Genomic DNA, 27,944 nt, shown 5'->3' on the forward strand with positions numbered 1-27,944 from the left:
ATAATAACAACGCTCCCATTATAACTTGTTCATGAATTTGGTCAGGTTTTGGATGTTGTCTATTCAACTGGAACCAATCGGTACGGTATACCCGCTTATCACATTTGGTCAGCGTTTGATTGTTCTCATCAATTTGGACGAGTCGATACGCTTTACCTAGACTAATAGCTGACTTGCGTGACGGCCTTTGATTACTGTTTGACTAATGGCTGACTTGATTTCCTCTGAAATCTTATTTCCTGTTGCCTTTAAATGTTGCTCGATTAATGCATTGTCAACTCGTTATAGGTATGGCCAATGAATTCTCATTACCTGTTGCCTTTTAAATTGCTGTTTGATTCTGCCATTGTCTAGTCATTATGGATTTTGGAATTAAACCGGCGAAATGTTTTTTATTATTATAGATTTTGGAATTTTTTTGCTCAAAACTGGCGAATTTTGTTTTATATCAAATATAATAGAGCATACCGTATCGTATCGACTCGTTCAAGCAGAGGAAACAAGATTCAATTGCCGGACCGCTGTCCGTTCGCCGTTAGTGTAGGTATTATGGGGTCTCCCTTACCCTCTCGTTCGACTTGAATAGACGACATTCTAAAGCCGGACCGCTCTCATGAAAACGTTATAATGGGTTTGAGGGTATGGTGTGGCAGCAGGGCAGCTCATTGATTTTAGAATGGGAAATGAAAAGAGAATGACAGAGCAACTCCCCCGGATTGATCTGTCTTGTTTATTTCTCTTCGTTGTGCTGCTGCTTCTGATAAAGGCCGGCTACGCGGAAGATTCCGACAGCATAGTATTTGGTGCCTCTCTCACTGGTAATGAGACCAGAATCTCTCAGAACGGTATCTTCAAAGTGGGATTTTTCAATCTCATGAACAACAACGTTAAAAAATGGTACGTAGGTATTTGGTATGCTCAAGCTTCACAGCAGACAATCGCTTGGGTGGCCAACTTGGAGCAGCCGCTGCAGAATGCGTCTTCTGTTTTTAATCTCACAGAGGACGGGAGTCTTCTTCTGTCTTATGGGAGATCCACCGTCTGGTCCACCAAGGCTAACGGGAAGAAGCCTTTTTCGGCAGTGATAACAAATTCTGGTAACTTGATCGTGCAGGATGCCAAGAATACCTCTGAAATCATTTGGCAGAGCTTCGACCATCCGGAAAATACATGGTTGCCAGGTATGAAACTTGGTAGCAACCAGAGGCTGTCTTCGTGGAAGAGCCCTTGGGATCCGAGTCCTGGCCCCTTCGCCCTTCTTATGGATCCAAGCGGAGCCGACCAGTTCGTGATGACGTTGAAGAATCACACCAAATACTGGCAGAGCGGTGTTTGGAACGGCAATTTTTTCAGCGATGTTGCCGTGGAGTATTACTGGTACGATATTAATTATTTCCATAACAGTTCGTACAAGTATTTTACATTTTCTTTGGCGCATGGAATCACCTATGGCTATCTGTCGCGTTTCGTTATGGATAATAAGTCGGGACAGATGCGAATGTACATTATGCTGGAAAAAAAAGAATGGATGATGATCTGGCAACGGCCCCTCACTCAATGCGAGGTTTATGCCATATGCGGACCCTATGGATCGTGCAATAATAACAATGTTCAGTCCTGCAAGTGCGTGCCGGGTTTTATCCCCAGAGACAGCCAAGAATGGGAATCTCAGCAGTGGTCAAGCGGCTGCGTTCGGAAGACGCCGTTACGATGCAGCCATGGTGGAAACGGGACCACCACCGACATGTTCGTAGAATTGAGTGGCAAATCTATGCCCTCTGGGGGAGTTCCATACAAAGGGCAAAGGCAGTGCCACGAAGGCTGTCTCAGCAATTGCTCGTGCACCGCATATGCCTACGTCAACGATACTTTGCGGACGTGTATAGTGTGGTTCGAGGAATTGCTAAATTTGTACGATGACTCCAACGGAGTCTCTCTGTTTCTGCGGTTAGATGCCGCTGATGTACCTCATTCCTCTAATTCCAACAACACGGCTACTCTTGACGGCGTTGTGGGCGGTGTCGTGGGAGGACTGGTTGCTATTCTGGTGTTTGTGCTATTGTTTCTCTGGTGTTGCAAGCGCCTGGGTTTGTCTAACGCGGAATACGCGCCTGTTGGGCTTACTGTATTCAGTTACAGAGAGCTGGAGAGTGCAACGAAGAATTTTTGTGAGCGTCTGGGAGGCGGGGGTTTCGGGTCCGTGTTCAAAGGTATTTTAGCGGACGGCTCTCCGGTGGCAGTTAAAAAATTGGAAGGTGTGAGTCACGGAGAGAAGCAATTTTGCATGGAAGTGAGTACCATCGGAATCACGCAGCATGTGAATTTGATTAGGCTGCTGGGATTTTGCTCCGAGAGATCTGAAAGGCTGTTGGTGTACGAATACATGACTAACGGCTGCCTCAGCTCCTTTCTGTTCCGCAAACCCCGGCGGGAGATGAGCAGCAGGAGGTGTTGGACTGGAAAACACGCTTCCGCATCGCGGTGGGGACTGCCCGAGGAATTGCTTACCTGCACGATGAGTGCAGGGACTGCATTATTCACTGCGACATCAAGCCGGAAAACATCCTCCTGGATTCCAATTTGTGCCCCAAGGTGGCCGATTTCGGGCTGGCGAAGCTCCTGGGCAGAGATTATAGTAAGGTCCTGACGACCATGAGAGGAACGAGAGGGTACTTGGCCCCCGAGTGGCTCTCAGGCATGCCCATCACTGTGAAGGCCGATGTCTACAGCTTCGGCATGACATTGCTCGAAATAATTGCAGGGCGAAGGAACATGGATACGGTCTCGGAATCCGGCGAGCTGTTCTTTCCTGCGTGGGCTGCAGGCCAGATCAGCGGCGGAAACGCCATGGAGGTGCTCGACAAGAAATTGTTGAACGCTGCGGACGCGGAACAAGTGGAGAGGGCTGCAACAGTGGCAGGATGGTGCATCCAAGACGATGACGACGCGAGGCCATCGATGAGTGTAGTGTTGCACATATTGGAGGGCATTGTCGACGTGCCCCCTCTTCCCCCAGTTCCCCCGTCTTTCCAGACCTGTGCCGACGATCTAGTCGTTTTCCCCTGGGGCAACGATGTTTCTTCACGACGCATCGGCACTGGTAATACCTCCACTCCTCTCTAGAATCTCAGCCAATATTGCCTGCCTTGCTCTTTTTGACATTTATCGAAGTTCGATATCCTAATAGAATCATCCTCACATCCAGCATTAAGAAACTTCGCTGATAAAACTTAAGCCTCAGTGAAATTTATAAGAGTGAAAACGATGGTTCAGCGAACACACAAGGTTCGATTAGTCGCGGACTGTTTAGGTTTGTCATTACTTCTTTCATAATTTTGGATATTAATACCTTAGATTATATATAAGTCAAATGGCTGACCTTATTTGGATAGATCTATTTTAGAAAATGAGTCATTCGGCAGTGATCAAATTTGAAATGTTACTCTTAATTTAATTTTGAAGGGTAAATCAACCCTATTAACCAGTGATTTGTTGTATTGAACAGATTCAATTTGTAGTATTGATTAAATTCTTGATTACACCCCGTCTCTTTACTCTTGATTTATTATCCTTTAAAGAGCAAGAGATAATTAAGCATAGAATAATTCCTATTACTAATGTCAGCAAAGCATAACAAATAATTCCTACTAATGTTAGCAAAATTTAACAAGGGCTATACTCTGTAACCATTGCCCTTAAGTCACTATTTAGTTAATAATAAATAGCTCTCATGCTAAATTGTTGTAAATTATCGTGTTTGAAAAATAAATATAAATATATTCATTTCCATAAATTAGAAAAATAAATACAAAAAATACTCTTTAAATTTTATTATTGTACAAGTCATCTAAATAAGCACTTTTACCACTACAATATACAACCAGATATTCATTTTATTTTAACAATTCCAACAAAGACTTTTACCATTAAAATATATTATCTCATATTCCTTTTATTTTAAAGATTCCATATATTTTACCATTTCAATAAATTTTTTTACCATTATCCTATATTCCTTTTATTTTACCAATTCTATAGTTGGATCAACATGATATGGCTGACTGGCGGACTAACGGGATGAAACACACAAAATATTTAAAAATATTTATTATAGGCCGAGTCTTAATTTTTCTTGTTTCTGTTTTAGGGAACTTTTCACTGTCATATTTTTTTATCTATCCAAAAGATTGTGCACTATCATAGAAAGAAACACATTATGAAGGAATAGAAAAGATATTTTCAACATTTAAATAGGAATAATTTTATTCCAAAGTTTATATGATATTTTTTTTACGTCATACTCCATTTTGAGCCTTTGAAATTAAAGTATTTGGTGTAGGTATTATTGAAATTTATATCAAGCAAATGCCTTTTGTAATTCTTCCATTTTGAGCCTTTGAAATTAAAGTATTTGGTGTAGGTATTATTGAAATTTATATCAAGCAAATGCCTTTTGTAATTCTTCAATTTTGGCCCTCTTTTTATGTGCACCAACCCAACCTCACTATAATTAAAATCCCATCAAATGTAGGCGTAATCTGGATTTGAAAATGGGTAATCAAAGTCACCAATGCTATTTATTCTGAATTTCTACATCAAAGTTTATTCCTACCACATTGAAATTAAGGAAATTTCGCTACCCATTATAAGTTTTAACTCCGTCCCAAAACAAACAAAAGGTTCCAGTTGAACTTCACTAACATTAAACACACATAAACGACCAACTTTCCAGCAAAATTTTCTTTTGCGTCCCTCAACCAAAAGCAAATGTGTACCATTGCACAATGAAATTTAATGAACTTGACTATGAATATTCCACTGGTAGATAAGCCGGGAAAAGCCACTTAAAAATGATTAACAACAATTTGGGGTGGCTTAGAATTTAGCCAAAGGTTTATGCAATTGGTTAGAATCCTAAGTCATTTGAGATATGTAATTTTATAGGGTTTTTCTATTTGAATTGTATTTTCCCAGATTCAAGTCAATTCAAAATTCCATATGAATGAAATAAATAACAACTTCATATCCGTTTCAATATTCCAGTCAAGGTTGCCTATAGCTCACAAAATTAATGCATTCCCAAAGGCTAAAACTAACTATAAAATATCATTATGGTAGTTATTTTTTTTACCAAAAGAAAAAAAACAATAATTTTTCATTGATAGTAAAATATATGCAACAACCACCTTATTTATGGAAACATCCCTTGTCAATGGAGGATCTCATGCGAATATCTATATGGTTGCCTTATTCTAGTTCTCTATGTTAGAAGTCTTTTGCTATATTTTTTAATCAAATTTGTACATAATTTAACAAGAATTAGTTATAATTTTAAATTTGATTTATCAACTCCACACAATCCTCATTTATAAAAACTTTTATACTAGTTTAGTTAAACTCATTTAAGCATTCAAAAGAAATTTTAAATAACTTTAAAATAGTTTTACCAAGTTCCAACCCAAAACTCTATAAATAAAAAATCCTCACTTGAGTGTTTTGTGTAGTATTTGATTTAAACAATGACTACCGACATGTTGAAGAGCATTAGATAATCATAAAGTTGGAGAAAATGGTGTAGTGTTGTAATACATTGAATGATATATTCAAAATTAATGGTCTTCTCTATTTCCAGACATTTAACTTTAAATACTTATGGTGTATAATTCTGTGAATGTGTACTTAAATTTGTTTAGCAATTTTTTATTTTTTTTATATCTATTTCCTAATAGCTACCAACCCATACAGATAATTGAATTAAGTGTGGATGGCAGATAATTGAATTTCAATATGGAGCTATTTTCGAGAAAACAAAAAGGAACAAAAAGTAATGGTAGAAGAGACCATGCATCTGGTTTTAAAACAAACAAAATGAAAGCGAGATGATAAAAAGGATGCATGGTTTTAAAACAAACAAAACAAAAGCGAGACAATAAAAAGGATGTCTAATGTGGAGAAATACCTGTGAAACTGTGTTGGAATTTGGAATTCTGATGTCTTTCTCTCGGTTCTTCTTATCCTCATTTCGGCAAGCACAACATATATATATATATATATATATATATATATATATATATATATATTTTAGTAGTTTTTCGTAATCATAAGACAAGTAGATTGGTTCATAATCAGAGTTTCCCCTTCCAAGAGTTGGCATCGAATCAATATGTTTTTTTCACTAGACTTCCTTGCTCTCCCTTTGGTCGAGCAACCAACTTTGCACCTCCCTTAGGTTCTACGCCCTTACTTCAAGATAGACATAATACTATGTCTTGCAGTAAAAAGCTTACAAAAGTTTTTAAGCCCTCGACATAGGGTTTGAACCCTTGACAAATAACCCCCATCAAATAAGCAAATCAAAGGAATTGATATAAAAGAATGCACCAAGGTATATTAGCTTTCTTCATGGGTGGGCTCTATTCCATAGTATGAATCAGCGGGTTGAGTTCTGAACATTGAGGAGTTCTAAAATGGGAGTGACCAAGCCTTTTTATCACAACCCTCATGTAAATATTTTTCCATTGATTAATAGAGGAAGAAGGTTAGATTGACTGTTGGATGTTAATCCAACAACCTCTGGGCTCCATTACATTTATTTATTTGTTCAACAACTTATTGTCGCCAAGCCGCCAAGTAATTAATAGAGGAAGAAGGTTGGACGCTGGTCATTATGACTCTTAGATGGTAATCCAACAACATCCATGCTCCATTACATTTATTTATTCCTTCAACAACCTCCTGCCACCGCCAAGTAGTGGCATACTTTAGACTCTGGAACTTATAGGTTAGGTTGTCGAGGAACAAGGCGGACTGATGGTCAGCCAGGCTGCAGCAATTTTGTAAGTTAAATTTTCAGAAATGTCCAATGGATTGGCAGCCCTTCTTACGACATTTTAAAATATTACTTAATTTTTTTTAAAACATGTAAAATTCAATTTTTTTTTTGAGTGGTGATTTTCCGTTAACACTTCTCTGATGTGTTGGAGGCCTCTTGACTCACTCCCACGTGTTCAATTTTGAACACTCACTGTTTAGGTTTGTCATTAATACCTTAGCTTATATATAAGTCAAATGGCTTATTTAATGTGGATAGATCTACTTTAGAAAATGTTTTAGAACCTAATAGGTAGCTTAACTACTAAACGAGGTAGTAAAAAAAAGTGAATTTAAACAATTTTTAATACAATTTCATATATCTCAGATTACCAATTAAACTATCTTAATTTCTTTTAATGCATATCGTAGTACAATTTATTTATTATAATTTTTAAATTTATATATATATTTTTAAATTATAATTAATATTTTTATAATAAAAATTAAAGTTTTCAAATAATATCTTTTATTATCTATTAATAAAATTAAGGTTTTCAAATAAATTCATATTACAAACTCCCCATAAAAACTTACCTAACTATATTATTACTCACACAATCAAAACTAAAAATTAACGCAGAAATAATTTTAAACTTAAAAATGACAATGATTATCAGTGCTGAAAATAATTTTGAACTTAAAAATGACATTGATGATCAGTTTTAATACACGATGCTTCAACCACTTCTGTAACGCCCCGCAGTTTCGTGCACAGGCGCGCGCGCCCCTCCCATCGCGAAATTAGCCTAAGGCATGAAAAAAGTGTGAGCGCTCAAACAACAAAGGCGCAGTCATATCGTGCGCACAAGTATGGGAGAGCGTTCACACATTTATAAGGGCTAGTTGGTAGCTCGCCTTACACTTGAAGCTGGCCGAAGACATGATGAAACGTGGGTGAGCCGACGGTAGAAGTCATGGCGGTTGGGCAATGCTGTTGAAGATTGATGGGTCAGCCGAGAGGAGGATATCCACGATAGAGTGGATATATATTCACATGGTTGATCATTCATTTGAGGCATCAAACAACTTCGCACAAGTCTTCACACAAGATAGGAAGTGTGCACAAGAAAGTGCGAAGGTCGCACTTGAACCATAGTCGCATATGTGGATGCGCTCGCCGATTCGGGCAAGGCAGGATGCGTTGATAAGGTAGTTGGGTGTGTGGTTGAAGTGCGGGTGGAGGGTGTGCTGGGCGCCCGCCCGCCGGTCTTGATACATGGTTGGGTTGTGAACGGGCGCGGGTCGTGTACGGGTGCGCCCGCCCGTTGGGCAAACTTATGTATGTTGTATATTGTTTCGGGTTTAAGGTTGAGGCGAGACTGTCGTGCGCTCTTGCATGGGTGGGCGCCTACCTTGTTTATGAACGCTGGTGGAGCACTGCTCCCAGTCATTGTAATCTTTCTCATATATAATAAAAAGATTACTTCTCTTATATTATTGGGTTATTATTCTTGTATTATTGATGGATTCCGCACATTAATATTGTTAATTCATGTTATTATGAATTGTTGAAGGCGTAGTTCGTAAAGTTAATTAACGATGGATAAAGTTATTAACTTAGGAGGTGCCACACCCGACCAATTTAAGGAAAAAAGAATTGGGGGCGTGACAGGTGGTATCAGAGCTTATTCAGGGTTGATGAAGCTTGACGACGCAGGTTCACAGGTGGTGAAGTCGTTGCTTGATGATGAACAGACATGTATGCAGGGAAAAGTTATGGATAAATCGTGGATGAACAGTCTGGGTTTCGTGGACTTGATGGTTCATGGCAAGACCATTCAAGCTCTGGTGGACACGGGGGCCACTCATAACTTCATGACAACACAGTTGGAAAAAGAGGTTGGACTGATGATCTTCCCATCGAATGTGGAAGTCAAGGCAGTGAACTCTAGAGCTAAAGTGGCGGGTTTGGTACACGAAGTACCTGTGCAGATAAAAGACTGGAAGGGTCAGTTGGACTTCACAGTGATGGAGATGAACGACTTTGATATGATACTTAGACATGATTTCTTGAAGGGCAACAAGGCTATTGTTGTCCCCTTCTGTGATGAGGTGGTATTGGTTGGACAGTCACAAACTTGGACTTTTCCCACTCATAGGCAAAGGAGGGAAATCAAGGTGCAACATGTTTCGGCACTGAGTTTGGGGAAGGCTATGAAGGAATCAGATATGGAGACATATGCGGTGATGTTCAAGGATGTAGAAGGTGATGGAGTGGGGACGCCTGTTCCAGCCAAGATTTCTGAGGTGCTGACCAATTATGCAGATTTGATGCCTGATGAGCTACCAAAGAAACTTCCACCAAGGCGTGCAGTGGACCATAGCATTGAGCTTGAGCTAGGAAAGCAACCCCCGGCTAAAGCACCTTATCGGTTGTCAGGGCCTGGGTTGGAGGAGATGAAACGACAGTTAAAGGAGTTAGCTGGTGCAGGTTTCATCAGACCTTCAAGGTCCCCTTATGAAGCTCCGGTATGGTTCCAGTGGAAGAAGGATTCGAATGAGCTACGGATGTGCTATGATTACCGTGCATTGAACAAGCAGACGGTAAGGAATAGGTATCCTTTACCATTGGCTGCTGATTGCTTTGACAAGCTTGCGAAAGCTCGAGTGTTTTCCAAGCTGGACTTGAGGCATGGGTATTATCAGGTGCGGATAGCTGAAGGAGACAAGAAGAAGACCGCGATAGTAACAAGGTATGGTAGCTTTGAGTTCCTTGTTATGCCATTTGGGTTGTGCAATGCTCCTGCTACATTTTTCACTTTGATGAACGATTTTCTACGACCATACTTGGATTCGTTCGTAGTAGTATACTTGGACGATATAGTGGTGTTAAGTGACAACATGGAGGATCATAAGAAGCACTTGAAATTGGTGTTTGAGGCACTGAGGGCAAATCAATTGTTCTTGAAGAAGTCTAAGTGTGTGTTCGCTCAGACCGAGATTCCGTTCCTTGGGCATATTGTTGGTCAAGGGTACATATGGATGGAGCCGAGCAGAGTGAAGGCAATTGAGGACTGGGTTGAACCAAAGAATGTCCATGAGATGAGGGTGTTCTTGGGCATGACCAACTACCAACGGAAGTTTGTAGAAGGGTACTCCAAGGTGACATCGACATTGACAGACCTATTGAAGAAAGACAAGAGGTGGAGTTGGACGAGCAAATGTCAAGAGGCATTTGATGATTTGAAGAAGAGGATGGTTACAGCACCGATACTGAAGTTGCCTAACTTTGAGAGACCATTTGAGGTACACACAGATGCTTCAGATTTTGCCATAGGAGGGGTTCTTATGCAGGATGGGCATCCGGTGGCGTATGAGAGTCGGAAGTTGCAGGATAGAGAACGGAGGTATCCGGTTCATGAGAAGGAGATGACTGCGATCATTCACTGTCTTCATGTGTGGAGGCATTACCTGATTGGGAAGCCGTTTGTTGTCAAGACTGACAACGTTGCGGCAAGTTATTTTGCATCACAACCGAAGCTTTCTGTGAAGCAAGCTCGTTGGCAAGACTTCTTGGCAGAATTCGACATGACTATCGAGTATAGAGCGGGAAGGCACAATGTGGTAGCAGATGCCCTTAGCAGGAAGGGACAACTTGCTGCATTGGAGGGTGAAGACCGGGAAGTTAGGAGTAGGAGTTGAGTTCAAATGTCAGAAGAGATGCAGAATAAGATCAAGGAAAGTGTTGAAACCGATACTTTGGTGCAGAATATAGTGAAGCAGATAAAGGAGGGGAAGACATGAAAGTTCTTTCTACAAGACGGGTTCTTGTTCTTTGGAAACCGACTCTATGTTCCAAAGTCATCTGGACTCAGGAGGCACCTTTTGAAGGAGTGCCACGACTCGCCATGGGCTGGCCACCCAGGGATGCGTCGTTCTTTGGCATTGTTGGAGAGAGGATTCTTTTGGGAGAAGATGTGAGAGGATGTAGAGGAGTATGTACATACGTGCATCATTTGTCAGCAGGACAAATCGGATACTCAGAGGCAAGGAGGACTATTGCAGCCTTTACCGATTCTAGAGAGACCATGGATGAGTGTCTCGATGGACTTCACCACTCAGTTACCACAGGTTCAGGGGTATAATGGGATTATGGTCGTGGTTGATCGTTTTTCCAAGTATGCTGTCTTTGTTCCTACAAAGATACCATGTGGAGCCGAGCGGACTGCGGAGTTGTTCTTTAAGAGCATAGTGAAGTATTGGGGGAATGCCATTGAGCATTGTGTCGGATAGAGATCCACGTTTTACAGGCAGATTTTGGACCACATTGTTCAAGCTAGTCAGGACAGAGTTGTTGATGAGTTCGAGTTACCATCCGCAGACAGATGGGTAAACCAAGAGGATCAACGCATTGCTGGAGGACTACTTGAGACATTATGTGACGGCCGATCAGAAGAATTGGCCTGAACTCTTGGATATTGCTCAGTTTAGCTACAATATTCAAAAGAGTTCTGCGACGGGGTATAGTCCATTTGAGTAGGTGAATGGACAGATGCTGGTTGCACCGCATACCGTAGTGACGGGAGGCTTCTTGAGAAGTCCTCATGCGAAGAAGTTCATGAAGGCTTGGGAGGAGACCTTGGAGTTAGCACGGTTGCGCTTGCACGATACTGCAAGGAGGATGAAAAAGTATGCCGATCGTGGAAGATGGGAGGCACACTTCAGTGTGGGAGATATGGTGTTTCTCAGGATTACCGGGGAGCAGTTTCAGCCAGCCAAGGGGACTGCGAGCAAACTAACACGGAAGTATGAGGGACCATTTCGAGTGAAGAAGAGAGTGGGGGAAGTTGCTTACGAGCTGGAGCTTCCATGCCATATGCACATGAAGCATCCAGTTTTTCATGTGAGTCAGTTGAAGAGAAGTAGACTTGATTTAGACCATCCAGAGAGAGCTGAATCGCCGAGAGGACTAGCTGGGATTGTGGACAAGCCAGGACTGGAGTTGGAGAAGATTTTGAGCGTCAAAACTACAGGGGTTGGTTGCCACATGAGAAGGGAATTTCTTGTCAGATGGAAGAATGCACTGAAGGAAGAAAGTTGGGAATTGGAGGACTCACTTTGGAGATGGAAGGATAAGATCGAGAAGTACAACAGGAAGCTGATGAGATGAGCAGGATTGTCGAGGGTGAAAATGATTTCCAGTGGGGGAGGATGTAACGCCCTGTGGTTTCGTGCACAGGCGCGCGCGCCCCTCCCATCGCGAAATTAGCCTAAGGCATGAAAAAGTGCGAGCGCTCAAACAAGCGAAGGCGCAGTCATATCGTGCGCACAAGTATGGGAGAGCGTTCACACATTTATAAGGGCGAGTTGGCAGCTCGCCTTACACTTGAAGCCGACCGAAGACATGATGAAACATGGGTGAGCCGACGGTAGAAGTCATGGCGGTTGGGCGATGGTGTTGAAGATTGATGGGTCGGCCGAGAGGAGGATATCCATGATAGAGTGGATATATATTCACACGGTTGATCGTTCATTTGAGCATCGAACAACTTTGCACAAGTATTCGCACAAGATAGGAGGTGCGCACAAGAAAGTGCGAAGGTCGCACTTGAACCGTAGTCGCATATGTGGATGCGCCCGCCGAGTCGGGCAAGGCAGGACGCGTTGGTAAGGCGGTTGGGTGTGTGGTCGAAGTGCGGGTGGAGGGTGCGCCGGGCACCCGCCCGCCCACTTGATACACGGTTGGGTTGTGAACGGGCGCGGGTCGTGCACGGGTGCGCCCGCCCGTTGGGCAAACTTACAGTGTATGTTGTATATTGTTTCAGGTTGAAGGTTGAGGCAAGACCGCCGTGCGCTCTTGCACGGGCGAGCGCCCACCTTGTTTATGAATGCCGGTGGAGCGCTGCTCCCGGTCATTGTAATCTTTCTCATATATAATAAAAAGATTACTTCTCTTATATTATTGGGTTATTATTCTTGTATTATTGATGGATTCCGCACATTAATAATGTTAATTCATGTTATTATGAATTGTTGAAGGCGTAGTTCGTAAAGTTAATTAACGATGGATAAAGTTATTAACTTAGGCGGTGCCGCACCTGGCCAATTTAAGAGAAAAAAGAATTGGGGGCGTGACAACTTCCGTTGAAGAGGAAATCATCATTCTCAGGTCATTCGTTGAACAAAATTTTGGCTTTAATCACATTTAATTATCAGTTTTACTACACGATGCTTAACAGGTTTTTCGAGAAGATAATCATCATGCTCAAGTCATTCATGGAATAGAATTTCATCTGGATCACATCTTTTTAACGGAGAAGATAACCTATAGTTTTAAAATAACACAACTATTTTTAATGTGATTAATATAACATAAAGTTTCATTTATATTACCATTAATAAATACATAATAATAAAAATAATATTATAAAATAAATATTACAATAAAAAATATTATTATTACTATTATAATTAATAATATTTGGGTCAAGCAAGGGTGTTTTATTTCTCTTACTTTTTTTGGTATTTACATCGATAAGCTAGAAGAGTGTCTGGAAACTGCGGGTTGCAAGGGCACCGAGCTCACTGGTATAATCACTGCTCTTCTCCTTTATGCTCATAACATTGTTCTTCTTGCAAAAAGCCATGATGACCTAGACAAGCAACTTAAGACTCTTCATGTCTACTTCTCCAAGATGGGTATGATAGTACCGACAAGACTAAAGTCATGATCATTAAATCCAAAAATACCACCCATGGTAGTTTCGTCTATGATAACCATTGTCTAAAGCAGGTTTCTTCTTATAAATATTTGGGTATTGACTTTCCTCATCAACTCAACTAGAATTATAGCATCGAGAAAATAATTATTGGAGGTTGGAAAGCTTATTATGAGCTTGAAAACAATTGTAAGTTGGTTGATCTTTACATTTGGAGTAAAAAAAGGTTCCTCTTTGAGACTCTCATCACCCCTGTTGTCTTATACAAATGTGAAGTTTGGGGTTGCAGTATATCTAGAGAGTCGTGGAGAAAGATTGAGATGATCCAAAAGCAATTCATAACCTATAACCTCAAGATCAAGGGAAATACTCCCTATCCTATCCTCTTGATCGAAGCTGGCCTGTCCCCCATTGAAAGTACAACTATGTTTAGATATTTAATGTATAAGAAGAAGCTTTACAACATGGAATCCAAGAGGCTCCCAAAAATTGCTTCTAACTTTAGTCAAAACCCCCACCTATGCCTCAAGCGTGGGTGGCATAAGGATGCCCAGTCTTGGCTCAACCTTTGGGGGATTAAGGAGGAGATCATCATGGGAAGCAAGGATAGTATCAAAGATACTATTACCTCCAATTTTAAGGACAAGATGTGGGATGATAAGGAGTTGGAGGGTAAAAGGAAGCTAAGATACTATAAGGAGGTGATCAACCCCACCCTTGATAACCAGAATTATCTCTCTATGTTGACCAACACTAAGAAGAAAATAAACATTTCTAGGATAAGAACTAATTCTCGTGAGCTTCAAAGTGAGATCGAGTGGTGGTCTACTCCCAAGGCTCCTCGGGAAGATAAAACCTATAAGATTTGTGACACTAAGAAGGTGGAAGATGAAAAACACTTCCTTTTAGACTGCCCGACTCTTGACCACATCCGCTCTCAATTCCTTATCTTTAGCCACACCTCCAATATTATTGGCTTATTAAGCTAGCCCACCTATAGCGATCTTCGAGCACTTCTTTGCCTTCTCCTTGATCACAGAAACAAGATTTTGAAGAATGACAATTAGACTATTTTTTTTTAGAGGTCCGATAGACCACATTGGTCTTAATGGACGTTAATCATCATCATCATCATTTAATATTTAATTTTAATAAATTATAAATGATTTAATATCATTTAATGATAATATTAATTGATAATTATAATAATCTTTAATTAAGAATAATTAAAATTAAATATTATTGTAAATTAAAGAAAATTATTATTAATTAAAGATTATTATTATCAATTACTATTATTATTAAATAATTAAAAAGTATTAGGTAATTTAATATTCAATAAAATTGTCTATGGGTCTTGGACAGATGTTGATTCGGTGTTTTTTTAAGACAATCCTTGATGTGAGGTCATTGGTTCAATTCTCCACCTTGATCAAGGTATCCAACTATTGATGGTGCTGCACCCGCCAACATGTCAAGGGATCTCCCCGATAAGAAGTCCCAATTAGACCTCAGACCATTTGGTGTAGGAGTCCTAGTAGTGGGTCGTACGGTATCACCTTGACCGCAGTTTCACATAGGGGCAAGTAAGATGTCTTTGTTGGTAGTAAGGGTGTGACCTATGCGGAAAGTCAAAGAAGGTGCATGAGTGGTTCTAACACACGGAGGGTGAGGTGAGTGTGCCCCTTGGGAACCCGTGATAGCATGCAGTTAAGAAGGGAACACAAGAGCAAAGATGCATCACAAAATGGAAGGCAAGTTAGCTAGCAATCGAAAGTGATGGTTAAACCAACAACACATTCAAGAACAGTAAGATTCATACATACTTATACATAATAGTCCATACATGCATGTGTAAGCAAACATAGACATATATAATTTAGAGTTAACGAGATAGCTGGAATACAATACAACATATGCATGAAAGATGCTAGCTTTGTTATATTAAGAAGTGTAAGTTCTATTCATACAATACATCCATGTCCAACCACTAGTTCCGACAGCGGAACGTTACAGTCACAACTGCCTACTCCTCCAAAGAGATAGACTAGCTCTGCATACTGGAGAAGCCAAGGCTCATTACAATATTGTCCAAGCTCTCTCTAAGATAATCCTATTGGAAGATTGGTTGACCAAAAGCCTCTACAATGAGTTATAAGGGACTATTTATAACAAAGGGTGGGGTGACCCTTGACATTCCCCTTTGTGACTGTTCATCTATCCTCATGATTGTTCAACTACTTTTTGGCAGTTACATTCAAATATAGACACTTAAACTTCCACTTGACAAGACGTTACATACAATCTGCACATGTACCCATGTGAGACAAAATGGATTGAGCAAGCCATGCAAGACATCACTAACACTTGGAATTTGTGGTGAGACCAAATCTTTGACATCCTTGTGATGGTTGATGGTGGCAAATTGATGCCAAGCTTGGTCTTCTGTGATGGTGTCTGTGCGCTTAATGGTGATATCCTGCTGAAAGCGAAATCTTGCCTCTGTTGCATCTGGGTACATTGATATGGCCCCTCTGTCGAACTCGTTTGAGAGCATTCACATTATCATCTTTAGTGTGGTTGGACCAACAAAATACTGATGCATAGTGTCGGTGATGATCTCCAAGTGTGTGTTGGTGCCCATGCGCATCAACTTGTCGAAGTACATGTTCATCTCTAGTTGGAATTTATTCTTGTCTTCGCCTCGGTGAGTGTGCCAAATGGGTGGGATCGCATGCATGCACACAATTGATATGCATGTTGTTGAATTCCCTTGCATGCGATCAACAACACTGCTCACCTTGTCTGCTTCGTGCAAGCTGTTGGGATGGATCTATAACTTGTATGGGCACAATTTCATCTGTCTGCGCATGTTGTGCCCCCTATTCTACCTGTTCTTATTGCAACACATTCTCTCATCTGTACAGCTCCTGCTCTTCCTTGATTTTCCGCTTTAGCACATGCAACTCCTTCTCTGTTTCTCTCTCTACCTTCATGTGATCTTCATGTCGCGTCATCACCTCATAGCCTCAGTCTCCAGAGTTGCTTTCATTACAAGTGGATCCGCTTGAGCTTGCAACTTTGTTTCGCCTCTGTGCATTCAACAACCTTCTTCTTGCATTCGTCACATGCAGGTGTGTTGCCTTCTACTATTGCTCGCTGTGATGTTGTTGCCATATTATCTTGATGTCCTTTTCTACAAACAACTTGATGTCTTCATAGGTAGGCAAGCTCATAGACACTTGCTTAGCTGCAACCCCCGTTGTGCTCTCAACAGTGTCCCTTGACTCTGCTCTCCTAAAGGCTATTGTACTTGTGTTACTGAGAGACAAACGAACACCTGTGATGCTTGGAGACATAGAAACACTCGTGGCAAGCAATTTGTCAGTCGAAAACTAAAACAAACTTGAGGACTAACTTGCAACATACCTGTGTGATTGATCGTGAAGGTTGTGCAATTTCCGCTGGGAGGTTGGGAGATTGACTACCAAAACTGCGCAAGACATAGTCTGGGCTGTCAGGAGGTTGAATGACTGCTAGAAATGTGCAATGCACAGGCCATCCCGCCCTGCTGAGGACTGAAACTGCGCAGTGCGCAATTTCAGTCAGCAGTGACATACAACCAGCAAACTGCATTAGGCAGTTTCTGGGGCCAATAGGACACTGCCTCTAAGAAGTGCGCAATGCAAGCCTGGAGGTCAGTGCTGGGCCAAAATTGCACAATTTCTAGAGGGAAAGCAGAGCCTTCACTTCCGGAAATGCGCAGTGCTAATTGGGCAAGGCACAGTCCAGGCCAAGGCATCCTAAGCCGGCCAATAGGTGACTAAAAACATGATGAGATGAGTGAAAACAAGAGTGAATGATGATACATGCAAACATCAAGTGCAGGATTCAGATAATGGGAAAGCATGCATGTGTGTGAAGCGAGTCACCGCAACGACGACCGTTCGTGCAAAATAGTGTCATGCATGCAACAATAGTGAGATGCAAACGAAAAATGAAGTGGTGCTTCTACAAGCTAACATACATCAAAATGACAACAGTCGTTCACTGAAATCAAGCAGAAAACACTCACACGAAGCGAAACACAAAAAGCGACAGATACTCAACGCGAGACATAAAGAGCAGGCTTACCCTAAAACCACTGAGATGAATATGTCGACGACTCCTAGATGCAATGTGGGATTTCAGTGATGCAAGGTCGATGCGAGGAATGAGCTCTGTAGCATCTGGATGACGAGTTTTGATAAAATCGAGGTTGTGACGCGCATGCCACAAATCTAGGAAAAGCGACACTTGGTAGGAGGTTTTTGAAATGATCCTTGCATGTAACCTCCAGCTGCTAAAAGTAGATCCCTAAATCAAGGGATGCCTTTGCATGATAACTTGGGAGAAGCAGTCCATGCATGCAAATCAGTTTTGCTCGGCCCCAGAGGGAACCACTCAACCTGAAGGCACATGCATTGGTTTGTGACCTGGGATGAAAATCTATGTAGTTTCTGGGCTGAGCAGAGATGGTTGTCCCAAAGGGATTGAGAAATTTCTGGGAGGAACAGGTGACTGTCTCCCAAGATTGCACAATTTATGGGCTGAGCAGCTAGACCTCGCAATTTTCTCAAGGAAGCTTATCTGACTGCATCTCGCAATTTCTGAGCCCAGTAGGCTACATGGATATATTTGCGTAATTTTTGCTAGCTGTTGGGTTGGCTGTCCCAGAGGGATTGCACAATTTCTAGGCTGAGCAGTTGACTGCTACCTAGAATTGTGCAATTTATGGGCTGAGCTGTCCTGCTGGGCTAGATTGCACAGTTTTTCTAGTGAAGGTTGACAGGTAGGATTGCACAATTCTGGAACCTAGCAGGCTGCCAGTCAGGATTGTGCAATTTCTGGAGGGAAGGCTAGTTCCCATCCAGAATTGTGCAATTTGTTGAGGGAGATTCTCAGCTTGCAGCTGGACCAAGTTCAAAGAAATAACCTATGAAGGGGATGCAACAAGCTATCATGCACAGGCTGGAAATATGCTAGAAAACCACTGAAGCTTGTGTACTTGATAGTGCAAGACATGTTGTTGAGGATGGTTAGTAGGGAGGCTCCAAAACGAATCTAAGGCAAAATTTTTGAGGGTGGTTGTAGCCACTACAACACTTGGCGACACACTGGTAGAACTTTGGCTCTTTGAATGGACCTTGTTTGTGAAAAGAAAGTCTAACACCTTTGGAAGTATTGTTTTGTTCTCAATTCGTCTTGGTTTCCACACTTTCTTGATTGTAAGATGCAATATCTGCCAAGCTCTTAGTCGATTGACACACATTCCAAGCCAAGCCAACACAGTTGTTTTGATTGGGGCTAAGGGGTATATTGGTGGACAAGCAGTATAGTCGTGAGAGTCTTAGTTTCATCTCTAGTGTTGCTCCACTGCCAGCAGGCCTAGACAGTACCTTGGCGAAATCATGCAAGAACACAAGCATCGCTCCGTTGCCAGTGAGCCTGGTCAGTACCTCGGTAGAGTTACTTGCATCACCTCTCTACAGAAGAAGGCTTTCTCTTCTTGCTCCTTATTCATTTTTCATTTTTTTGAATTTTTCACTTTTCATTTTTTCGAATTTTTCATTTTCATAATTGTGCATAACACTTATTCATTTCAGAGGAAGAAGAGGGATCCTGAGTTATTGAGAGAAAAAGAGGTTGTTCCTTCAGAGAAGTAGTTTATTATATACCTTTGACGTGTCTGTTAAGGTTTTCCCCCTCACCTCACTCTACTTGACTGAGATGCCAAGGGTTAACCCAAAAACAACCAACTGGAGTAGGTGACACTAGTTAGCACTCAACCGTTGTGTTTTCACCAAGGTTCACTTCAAAAAATACATATTTTCCATCGAAGTATCATGGACCAAAAGTAACACGTTCTTCACTCAGAGGCATGTTGACAAATAACCAAGTAGTGATAGTTGCACAAGGCCTCTTGTACTTTACCTAGCTTGTTTCAAGAGTCGTGCACGGTTTCATGTGAAACTAAACTATGAACAAAAAAAAGCAAACACACAAACAAAGCGAAAGAAGAAGCAAAAGTGAAAGCAAAGAGAGTAAGAAAACAAGCATGCAAACAAACAAATTGAAAGAAAACACTACTTCTATGCCTAAGCTAACGGTGCATGGTCATGATCACGTGAAGTGGTACTTCCAATGCAGCCACCAGTGCATTGGTTGACCCATGTTGGTGAAGGCATGGTCCGCGAGCAACCCGGTTGTGCGAACCAACAAACAAGAAAGATATAAAAATGAAGACAAACACACTCCATGTTTAAATGTGTCCACAAGACAGAAGTGAGTGCGAGTACATGACATGCACCCCGTGGACTTATCATGGTGTTGTGCGACACTGCGTGCAGTTGTGAAGCATACACATACTCTTGACTGTGACATGCAAGCAAACGAAAGAAACAAATACAACTTGCGTCATGCACGTGCGCTTGCAATGTAAGATTACTCTAATGCATGAGCGATGGGATCATGTAGTTTGAGTGGAGGAAGCATGATCTGTGTATGAGTTTTATCCTCAATACATACAGATAAGTGATGAGGAGCCTTGGGTGATTCAACAATTTCCTGATCGAAAGTGAAACCAACCTTAGGATAGTGAGGGCCTGACATAACCATCAGCTCAGGCTGAAGTGCCTCGACAGCCTGGGGTGTTTCGACTTCGTCGTCAGATAGATCATCATAAACAGGTGGCTTCGAAAAATCAACTACGATAGAATCATGATCATGATTGAATATGGGAGTAAATATATCACGATAACTATGATCATAAAAATCAATGATTTCATCGACATCCTCATGATCTGATAAATCAAACAAAGGGGTAGATGAAAAGTGGACAAATCCATCCTCTGTGTTTCCGGAAAAGGTATATGAAAGGTCAAGTGGATTTTCAATGAATAATTTATCCTCCCCGTTGTCGGATGATGGACTGACATCTGGTGTGTCCTGCAAGTGATCAATAATGGGTGCATCTGCAGATGAAGATACACATGCAAAATCATGGATGGCAGGTTCAACAAAGATGTCAAGAAATAACGGAGGGGGCTCAGATAGAAGGGAGTCATCCTTCATTGAGTGTTGATGCTCAAGCTCCTAGTCATACTCTTCATGAATGACAACATGTGTTGGTTGTGCAACACTAACTCCGTCAATGGCTTGATCCTCGTTCACAACCAGTGTAGAGTCCGGAATGGAAGAACACAAAATAGTATCATTCGGAGGATCATCTGAGTATGAAGATAGAGGTTGTAGTACAAAATGCATATGACAACTCGATGGACTCACAACCAAATCTACACGAAAATTAAGTGAATTGATGCTGGGAAGATGTGACAGTTGAACGAATGTGTGTGCCTATTCTCTTGCATCACTCTGCAGTGGTGGAGCTGTTTGATGAGGGGAAGACAGACAATCACTTGTGACAATGACCATATCCGTCTGTGATTGTGTAGCTCCATCACTGAAGTATGCTGTGTGAGGCTTGGGCTCATATTTATTCTTGGGATTAACAAATTTGATAAGGCAATACTTGAATTTGTTAATGAGATATTGAAACTTTATCTGGCTCTTTGAAGCTTGAAACTGCAAAACATGGAAGCGCTGCTAAAAATCATCAGGTGATTTAGAGGAGCCTTTCGTTGTTGTAATATTTTGTGGTCAAGATGTTCTGGATCAAAATGATAGAAGTTATCTTCAATGAGATCATAGAAGTGCTCAAGTGAGTGCACACTGTCAGCTGGTAGGCTGCACAGCGACCGATGTGGGGATTCACGAAGTGTGTATGCAAGCAGCAAACTGGCCTATTCGTCTGAACACCCATCTTCCTTGTCAATCATGACAAGGAAGTCATGTAAGAACACAGAACAGGCCACTTTGCCTTCACCATCATACATTTATGTAGAAAATAGATCAAAGAAATCCCTCGTGATGTGGACAGGTTCAACATGCGAAAAACATCATGGAGGGTTGAGAGTGCAAGAATCCATGATTGATGTGCCAAGGTTCAAAACAGGATGAGAGGAAACAACTTGTCATTTGGTCCTCCCTCTAGCACCATAAATGTTGACAATGTTGGACCCACCAACATGTTAGGGGATCTCCCTGGTAAGAAGTCCCAATTAGACCTCAACCCGTTTGGTTTAGGAGTCCCAACAGTGGGTCATATAGTATTGCCTTGACCGAAGTTTCGCATAGAGGCAAGTAATATGTCCCTGTTGGTAGCAAGGGTGTGACCTATGTGGCAAGTCAAAGAAGGTGCATGAGTGTTTCTAACACATGAAGGGTGAGGTGAGTGCGCCCTTTGGAAACCTGTGATAGCACGCAGTTAAGAAGGGAACGCATGAGCAAAGGTGAGTGCGCCACTTGGAAACCTGTGATAGCACGCAGTTAAGGAGGGAACACACAAGCAAAGATGCATCACAACATGGAAGGAAAGTTAGCTAGCAATCCAAAGTGATGGTTAAACCAACAACACATTTCAGTAAGATTCATACATACTTATATAGAATAGTCCATACATGCATCCGTAAGCAAACAGATACATATATCATTTAGAGTAAACAAGATAGCTGGAATACAATATGACATATACATGAAACATGATGGCTTTGTTATATTAAGAAGTGTAAGTTCCAGTCATACAATACATCCATGTCCAACCACTAGTTCTGACAACGGAATGTTATAGTCACATCTGCCTGCCCCTCCAAAGAGATAGACTAGCTCTGCATAGTGGAGAAGCCAAGGCTCATTACAATACTATCCAAGCTCTCTCTAAGATATTCCTATCAGAAGCTTGGCTGACCAAAAGCCTCTACAATGAGTTATGAGGGACTATTTATAGAAAAGGGTGGGGTGACCCTTGACATTCTCCTTTTTGACCGTTCATCTATCCTCATGACTGTTCAACTACTCTATGACTGTTACATTCAACTATCGACACTTAAAATTCCACTTGATAAGACGTTGCATACAATATGCACATGTACCCATGTGAGACAAAATGGCTTGAGCAAGCCATGCAAGACATCACTAACACTCAGACCGTTGTGGTGAGACCAACTTTTTGATATCCTTGTGATGGTCGATGGTGGCGAACTAATGCCAAGCTTGGTCGTCCATGATGGTGGCCAATGCGCTCAATGGTGACATCCTGCTGCAAGCAAACTCTTGCCTCCATTGCATTTAGGTACACTGATATGGCCCCTCTTTCCAATTCGTTTAATAGCATGCGCATCATCGTCTTGAGTGTGGATGGAACAACAACATATTGATGCATAGTGTCAGTGCTGATATATAAGTGTGTGTTGGTGCCCATGCACATCAATTTGTCAAAGTACATGTTCAACTCTAGTTGGACTTGTTTCTTGTCTTCGCCTCGATGAGTGTGCCAAATGGGTGGGATTGCATGCGTGCGCACAATTTATATGCATGTTACTAAATTCCCTTGCATGCGATCAACATCACTTCTCACCTTATGTACTCCATGCCAGCTGTCGGGATGGATCTATAACTTGTATGGGTGCAATTTCATCCATATGTGCATGTTGTGCCCCCTGCTATACCTATTCCTGCTACAACTCATTCTCTTGTCTGTGTAGTTCTTGCTCTCCCTTGAGTTGTCTCTTTAGCACATGCAACTCCTTCTCTATTTCTCTCTCTTCCTTCACGCAAACTTCATGTCGCGTCGTCACCTCATAGACTCAGTCTCCAGAGTTTCTTTCATCACAAGTGGATCTGCTTGAGCTTGCAACTTTGTTCTGCCTTTGTGTTGTCAACAACCTTCTTCTTGCATTCGTCGCGTGCAAGTGTGCTACCTTCTGCTGCTATTGATGGTGCTTCTCGCTGTGATGTTGTTGCCATATTATCTTGATGTCCTTGTCTACGAACAAATTTATGTCTTCACAGGTAGGCAAGCTCATAGACTCTTCTCTCCTGAAGGCCATTTTACTTGTGCTGCTGAGAGACAGACAAACACCTGTGATGCCTGGAGACATAGAAACACTCATGGCAAGCAATCTGTTAGTCGAAAACCGAAACAAACTTGAGGACTGACTTGTAACATACCTGTGTGATTGATCGTGAAGGTTGCGCAATTTCCATTGGGAGGTCGGGAGAGTGACTACCAAAATTGCACAAGACACAGTCCAGGATGTGAGGTGGCTGACTGATTGCTAGTACTGCACAATGCATAGTCTACCCTGGTTTGCTGAGGATTGAAACTGCACAGTGCGCAATTTCAGTCAGCAGTGTGTTGTGTTATTCAACAAGCCCCCTAATTGTTAATATAATAGATAATATTCTACTAATAAATGGGGACCCTTAAAAAATCCCTCCAAAAAATAAATTTATCATTTAGGCATTTTCTTGTTAAATTTTTGGAATAAAGCAAGATATCAAGACCAAACCCTTTGAAAGCTAGAAAATGTTCGCCTTTTTCACATGTCGCACGACCAAGCGTGTCAAAAGCCTTGTTAATGAATGAAATTCAAAAAAAGCGATCAAAAGGGATTACCATGCTTAACCTGGATGTTATTAGGCTTTTTCATTTAAACTAAGTCCTAGGCATTTCTTATTAAAATAAGGCCCGCATCACGTATCACCACTTACAAGGGGCGCACCCTCACGAAGTATCTTTTACCATGCAAAATGCAATATTGTGATGAAACGATCAGCCTTATTGCATTGCATTGGAAATACTTAAGAAAGGTCTGAAACGTTACCAACCATGTGATATTGCGGAATGCGATAGAAGCCTAGACATGATTGAAAACTATGTTATAAAATAACACTTAAGTCCGCTGCGTAATAAAAAAGGCTTTATAAAGAAAATTCTATCAAACAAGCTACGCTTTAAACACAATAAGGAACGTCCAACATTTTGCATCCCATAGAAACCAAAGGAAATTTAAAGAAAGTGCACACACAAAATGTGGTAATGCAATATTGCATCGCAATCACAAAATCGACATTCTCACAGCTAAAGCTCACCACACTAAAAAGTTTCTTTCTCGACTTATGATGCAAAACATTAATGAGAAATAAAGCTATAGATAAGAAACCATTAGTGGGCATTTACTATGGGTTAATGGCATTTACGTTTGAAAAATGACTCGATGTGATACGATATCTTCTCACTTACATTTAATTAGAACTCCTTTCTTGTCACCTTTTCAATTTATCTGTATCATTCATTCTTATTTTCACCTATCCGATAGCTTCTGCTTTGCTCCATTTTTAGGAAAAATATGCAGCAAGGGTCATTGGGAGAAATGGAAAAGAGGGGAAAGGCAGTTGCGTCTGAAAAGTCAGAAATGATCCCTCTATTCTCTAATACTACGTGTAGTAGAGATGGAGGAACCTCAACATGGGAAGCCATGTATGATTTATTAGGAATCACAGCCAATGCTAATATTTCCTTTGATGCCTACTTCTTCGAGACAACATGTTCCTTTCTACACCGCATAGCCACAAGACCGAAGATAATTCCATATACAAATATTGTTAAGTGGATAATTGATATGGTGGATGTCTCGGACAAAGAATTCAAGAAAAGAATACAGGAGGTTATCGGATATTTTTCACGAGACAACCTGAGGCTTATGTACAATTTACCAGAGCCATAGAAGCTCTACAATAAACAATTCCTTGATAAATTTGCTAAGGAGAATGAAGACCCAACAGACGTCATGCGGACCTGGACAGAGATCGAAAGCAAGATCAAAAAGGATAAGATGGGTATGTATTCTACAACATCTATGTCTCCCCCTTATAGTTTTGCAGCAACCATGCTATGTAGATTGTTCGGCAAGCCCGATAGTACCAAATTTTCCCCAGAATGGCTACCATTAATAGAAGCAGCTGTAAACACAACAATAATGAATTGGGCCCAAATTTTGTCTGATAATTTGGTAAAATCCATTGTGGAGTATAGGAGAAAGAGGAGTCCCTCTTCAAGGATTTACCCCTCATTTTTCATGAGTGCTTATGTAATGGACGCAATCTGTTTTGGCTCCAAATTTCCTATCATGGGATGGAAGTGGACTTTGCAAGACTCGCTTCCTATCCATGTGTATCATAAGAGTCTATGGGAGTCTCAGTTTCACCCCCATTTTTACAAGATTTGTCAAGGAGTTATGTTGTCTATCCATAAACAAATCTACAACAGAACCACCCCCAGGTTTTTCAAAGAAGCTGAAGTAGATATCCTATCTGTAGCCAGATGGTTTGGGGAGGAGAAATTTTCATATATCAGAGTATTTGGGAGAATTTCTTCACTGCATGTCTTCCCATACTATGTCCCGGGCAAGCTAATGGCAAGCGAGATAGCCTACCAAATGACAGGGGAAGGTGGGTTGAGAAAAGGATTGAAAGAACAAAAAAAAGACCATTCGGCCTACATGTCCATTGTAATGTGGTGCGTTTTCACTACATGATTTTGGACATGCATGTAAAGAGGTGGAGATTATGAAATCTCTGAAATTAGCTACATTCCCAGGAAGGAAGTATGACCCAAATGGTACTACCAAGGACTTCACTACTATGGTGAAAGTGAAACCATTCACCCATGAGGAAGATGCCTTCAATGACCTCTTCCTACAAAAAGAGACATTTTCAGATGTGATGCATGTGGCATCACTAATTTTTGCTCGAGACGATTTTGAAGCTTTCTGTGTATATATAGAGAGGATATTATTAAAGGTCCCATTGGACTTGCTACAGATTGAACCAATAAGGGAGCCAACTCCTAATGTAAGCTTGGAGGGTAGCTCCAAAGAGAATTCCAATGAAGATTCCGAAGCAAAGATCCAGGAGAGATCTACTCATTAGTCAGAGCATTCAGTGCAGCTGTATCAAAAGGGGGGCAATAAAAATAAAGAGCCGAAAGGGACATAGTCAGAACTACAGAGAAAACAATCAAGAAAACCTCAACAAAGAAACAGGCTGAAATTCACTCTACTTCCACTCAGTTAGCAAAACCCCTAGTTATTGACTTAGAAAAAGAATGGGAGCATTTTAACAAGAAGCTCCACACATAGGAACAAACATCTGAGATACAAACTCCATAGCAAAAATCAAATCAAGAAATAATAGTTGAGAAAACTATAGGCACTCAGGATGTGGAGTTCATTCCTGCTACCCCTACTTTAGAAATTATTTTGAGAATTGAGGAAATTCCTCCATTAAATGTTTTTTATAGCCCTACCCACAAAGCTATTGTTAAAAGGCAGAGGAAGAAAACAAAGTTAGTTGCTGCAGCGATTACCACTCCCGACAATGAACCAATGGACATTGTTTGGAAAGACTCGCCCATGGACCCATATGAAGATCTTACGAGGCCGTCACAATTTGCAAGAGCCTATGCTACGACAACTATCAATAAAGCGACAGAGGTCCAAATGTTGCTTAGAGAAAAAGAACAAAATATTCTGCTGTTGGAACAACAATTAGAGCAAGAGAAATCTAACCAACAAGCAGAGTTACAAGTATCCAAGCTCCAACAGGAATTTGAACAGATGCAAATACAACATTAGGCCAACCTAGCGGAAAGAGATGTCTGGATACAATCTATGACGGATAATTATAAAGACAATCCACAGATCAATGAGTTCATAAAAGAAGCGATCAATATTAACTCCCAGCTAATGCAACAAAAGGAAGTTCTATGCTAGAAAATATCGCAAATAAGTCCTCATTGTGAGATCAGTGATAAGCCAATAAGCCAAGTTGTTGACATGAGGCTTGAGTATGATGATATCCATAAAAGGATTTCTGACTTTATCACCTATTGATCTCCCAAAACTGGAGGAATCACATAAAGACATCTTATTCACAGACTCAGATTCTCAGCTCAAGCAAACAGAAAGCGAAATGGCAGTCGCAGTAGCAGCAACAAACAACACCATTGAAGCCACAAACAAAAATCTACATGGCACCAACCTAGTTGCAGAGTCTATACCAGGATTTCTTCCAAATTCCAAACAATTAGAGCAGCAGTGGTGACAAGCGACAAAAAAAAGGAGGAGGTGATCAGACAAATGAGCAAGCTAAACTGGGAAGCATACTAGCAATTCTTAGTCAAACCATACAACTAGTGGATGACCTTGTGGTGCTTAACTACGTCCACACAAAAAATGGTGCCAGCACTGACGGATGCTATATTTCCTAGACAACTGAAATTTGTGATCGCCCAACCGACACAACTCAAGCCAATGGCAGATATCTGTGATCTCAAAGATCGGATGAAAAGGAGTTAGTCACTTAGTTTTATTTCTATTTTAGTTTTATTTCTCATAATCTGAGGAAGGTTGTTTAAACCTCCTCAATTATTTTTGTAATAATCTATTTTAGGACCTATAATTTAATATTTAA

At 41.1% G+C, this 27,944-nt stretch overlaps 1 pseudogene; it reads left to right on the forward strand.

Annotated features, from left to right (window-relative positions):
• The first annotated feature begins 674 nt into the window (after window positions 1–674).
• Window positions 675–3,123, forward strand: LOC149233749 (G-type lectin S-receptor-like serine/threonine-protein kinase At2g19130 pseudogene; annotated as a pseudogene).
• The last annotated feature ends 24,821 nt before the right edge of the window (window positions 3,124–27,944 follow it).

This window comes from Pinus tabuliformis, chromosome J, assembly GCF_031772625.1.
Source record: "Pinus tabuliformis cultivar Carrire ecotype Pingquan chromosome J, CPIR1, whole genome shotgun sequence".
In the NCBI taxonomy this organism is placed as follows: domain Eukaryota; kingdom Viridiplantae; phylum Streptophyta; class Pinopsida; order Pinales; family Pinaceae; genus Pinus; species Pinus tabuliformis.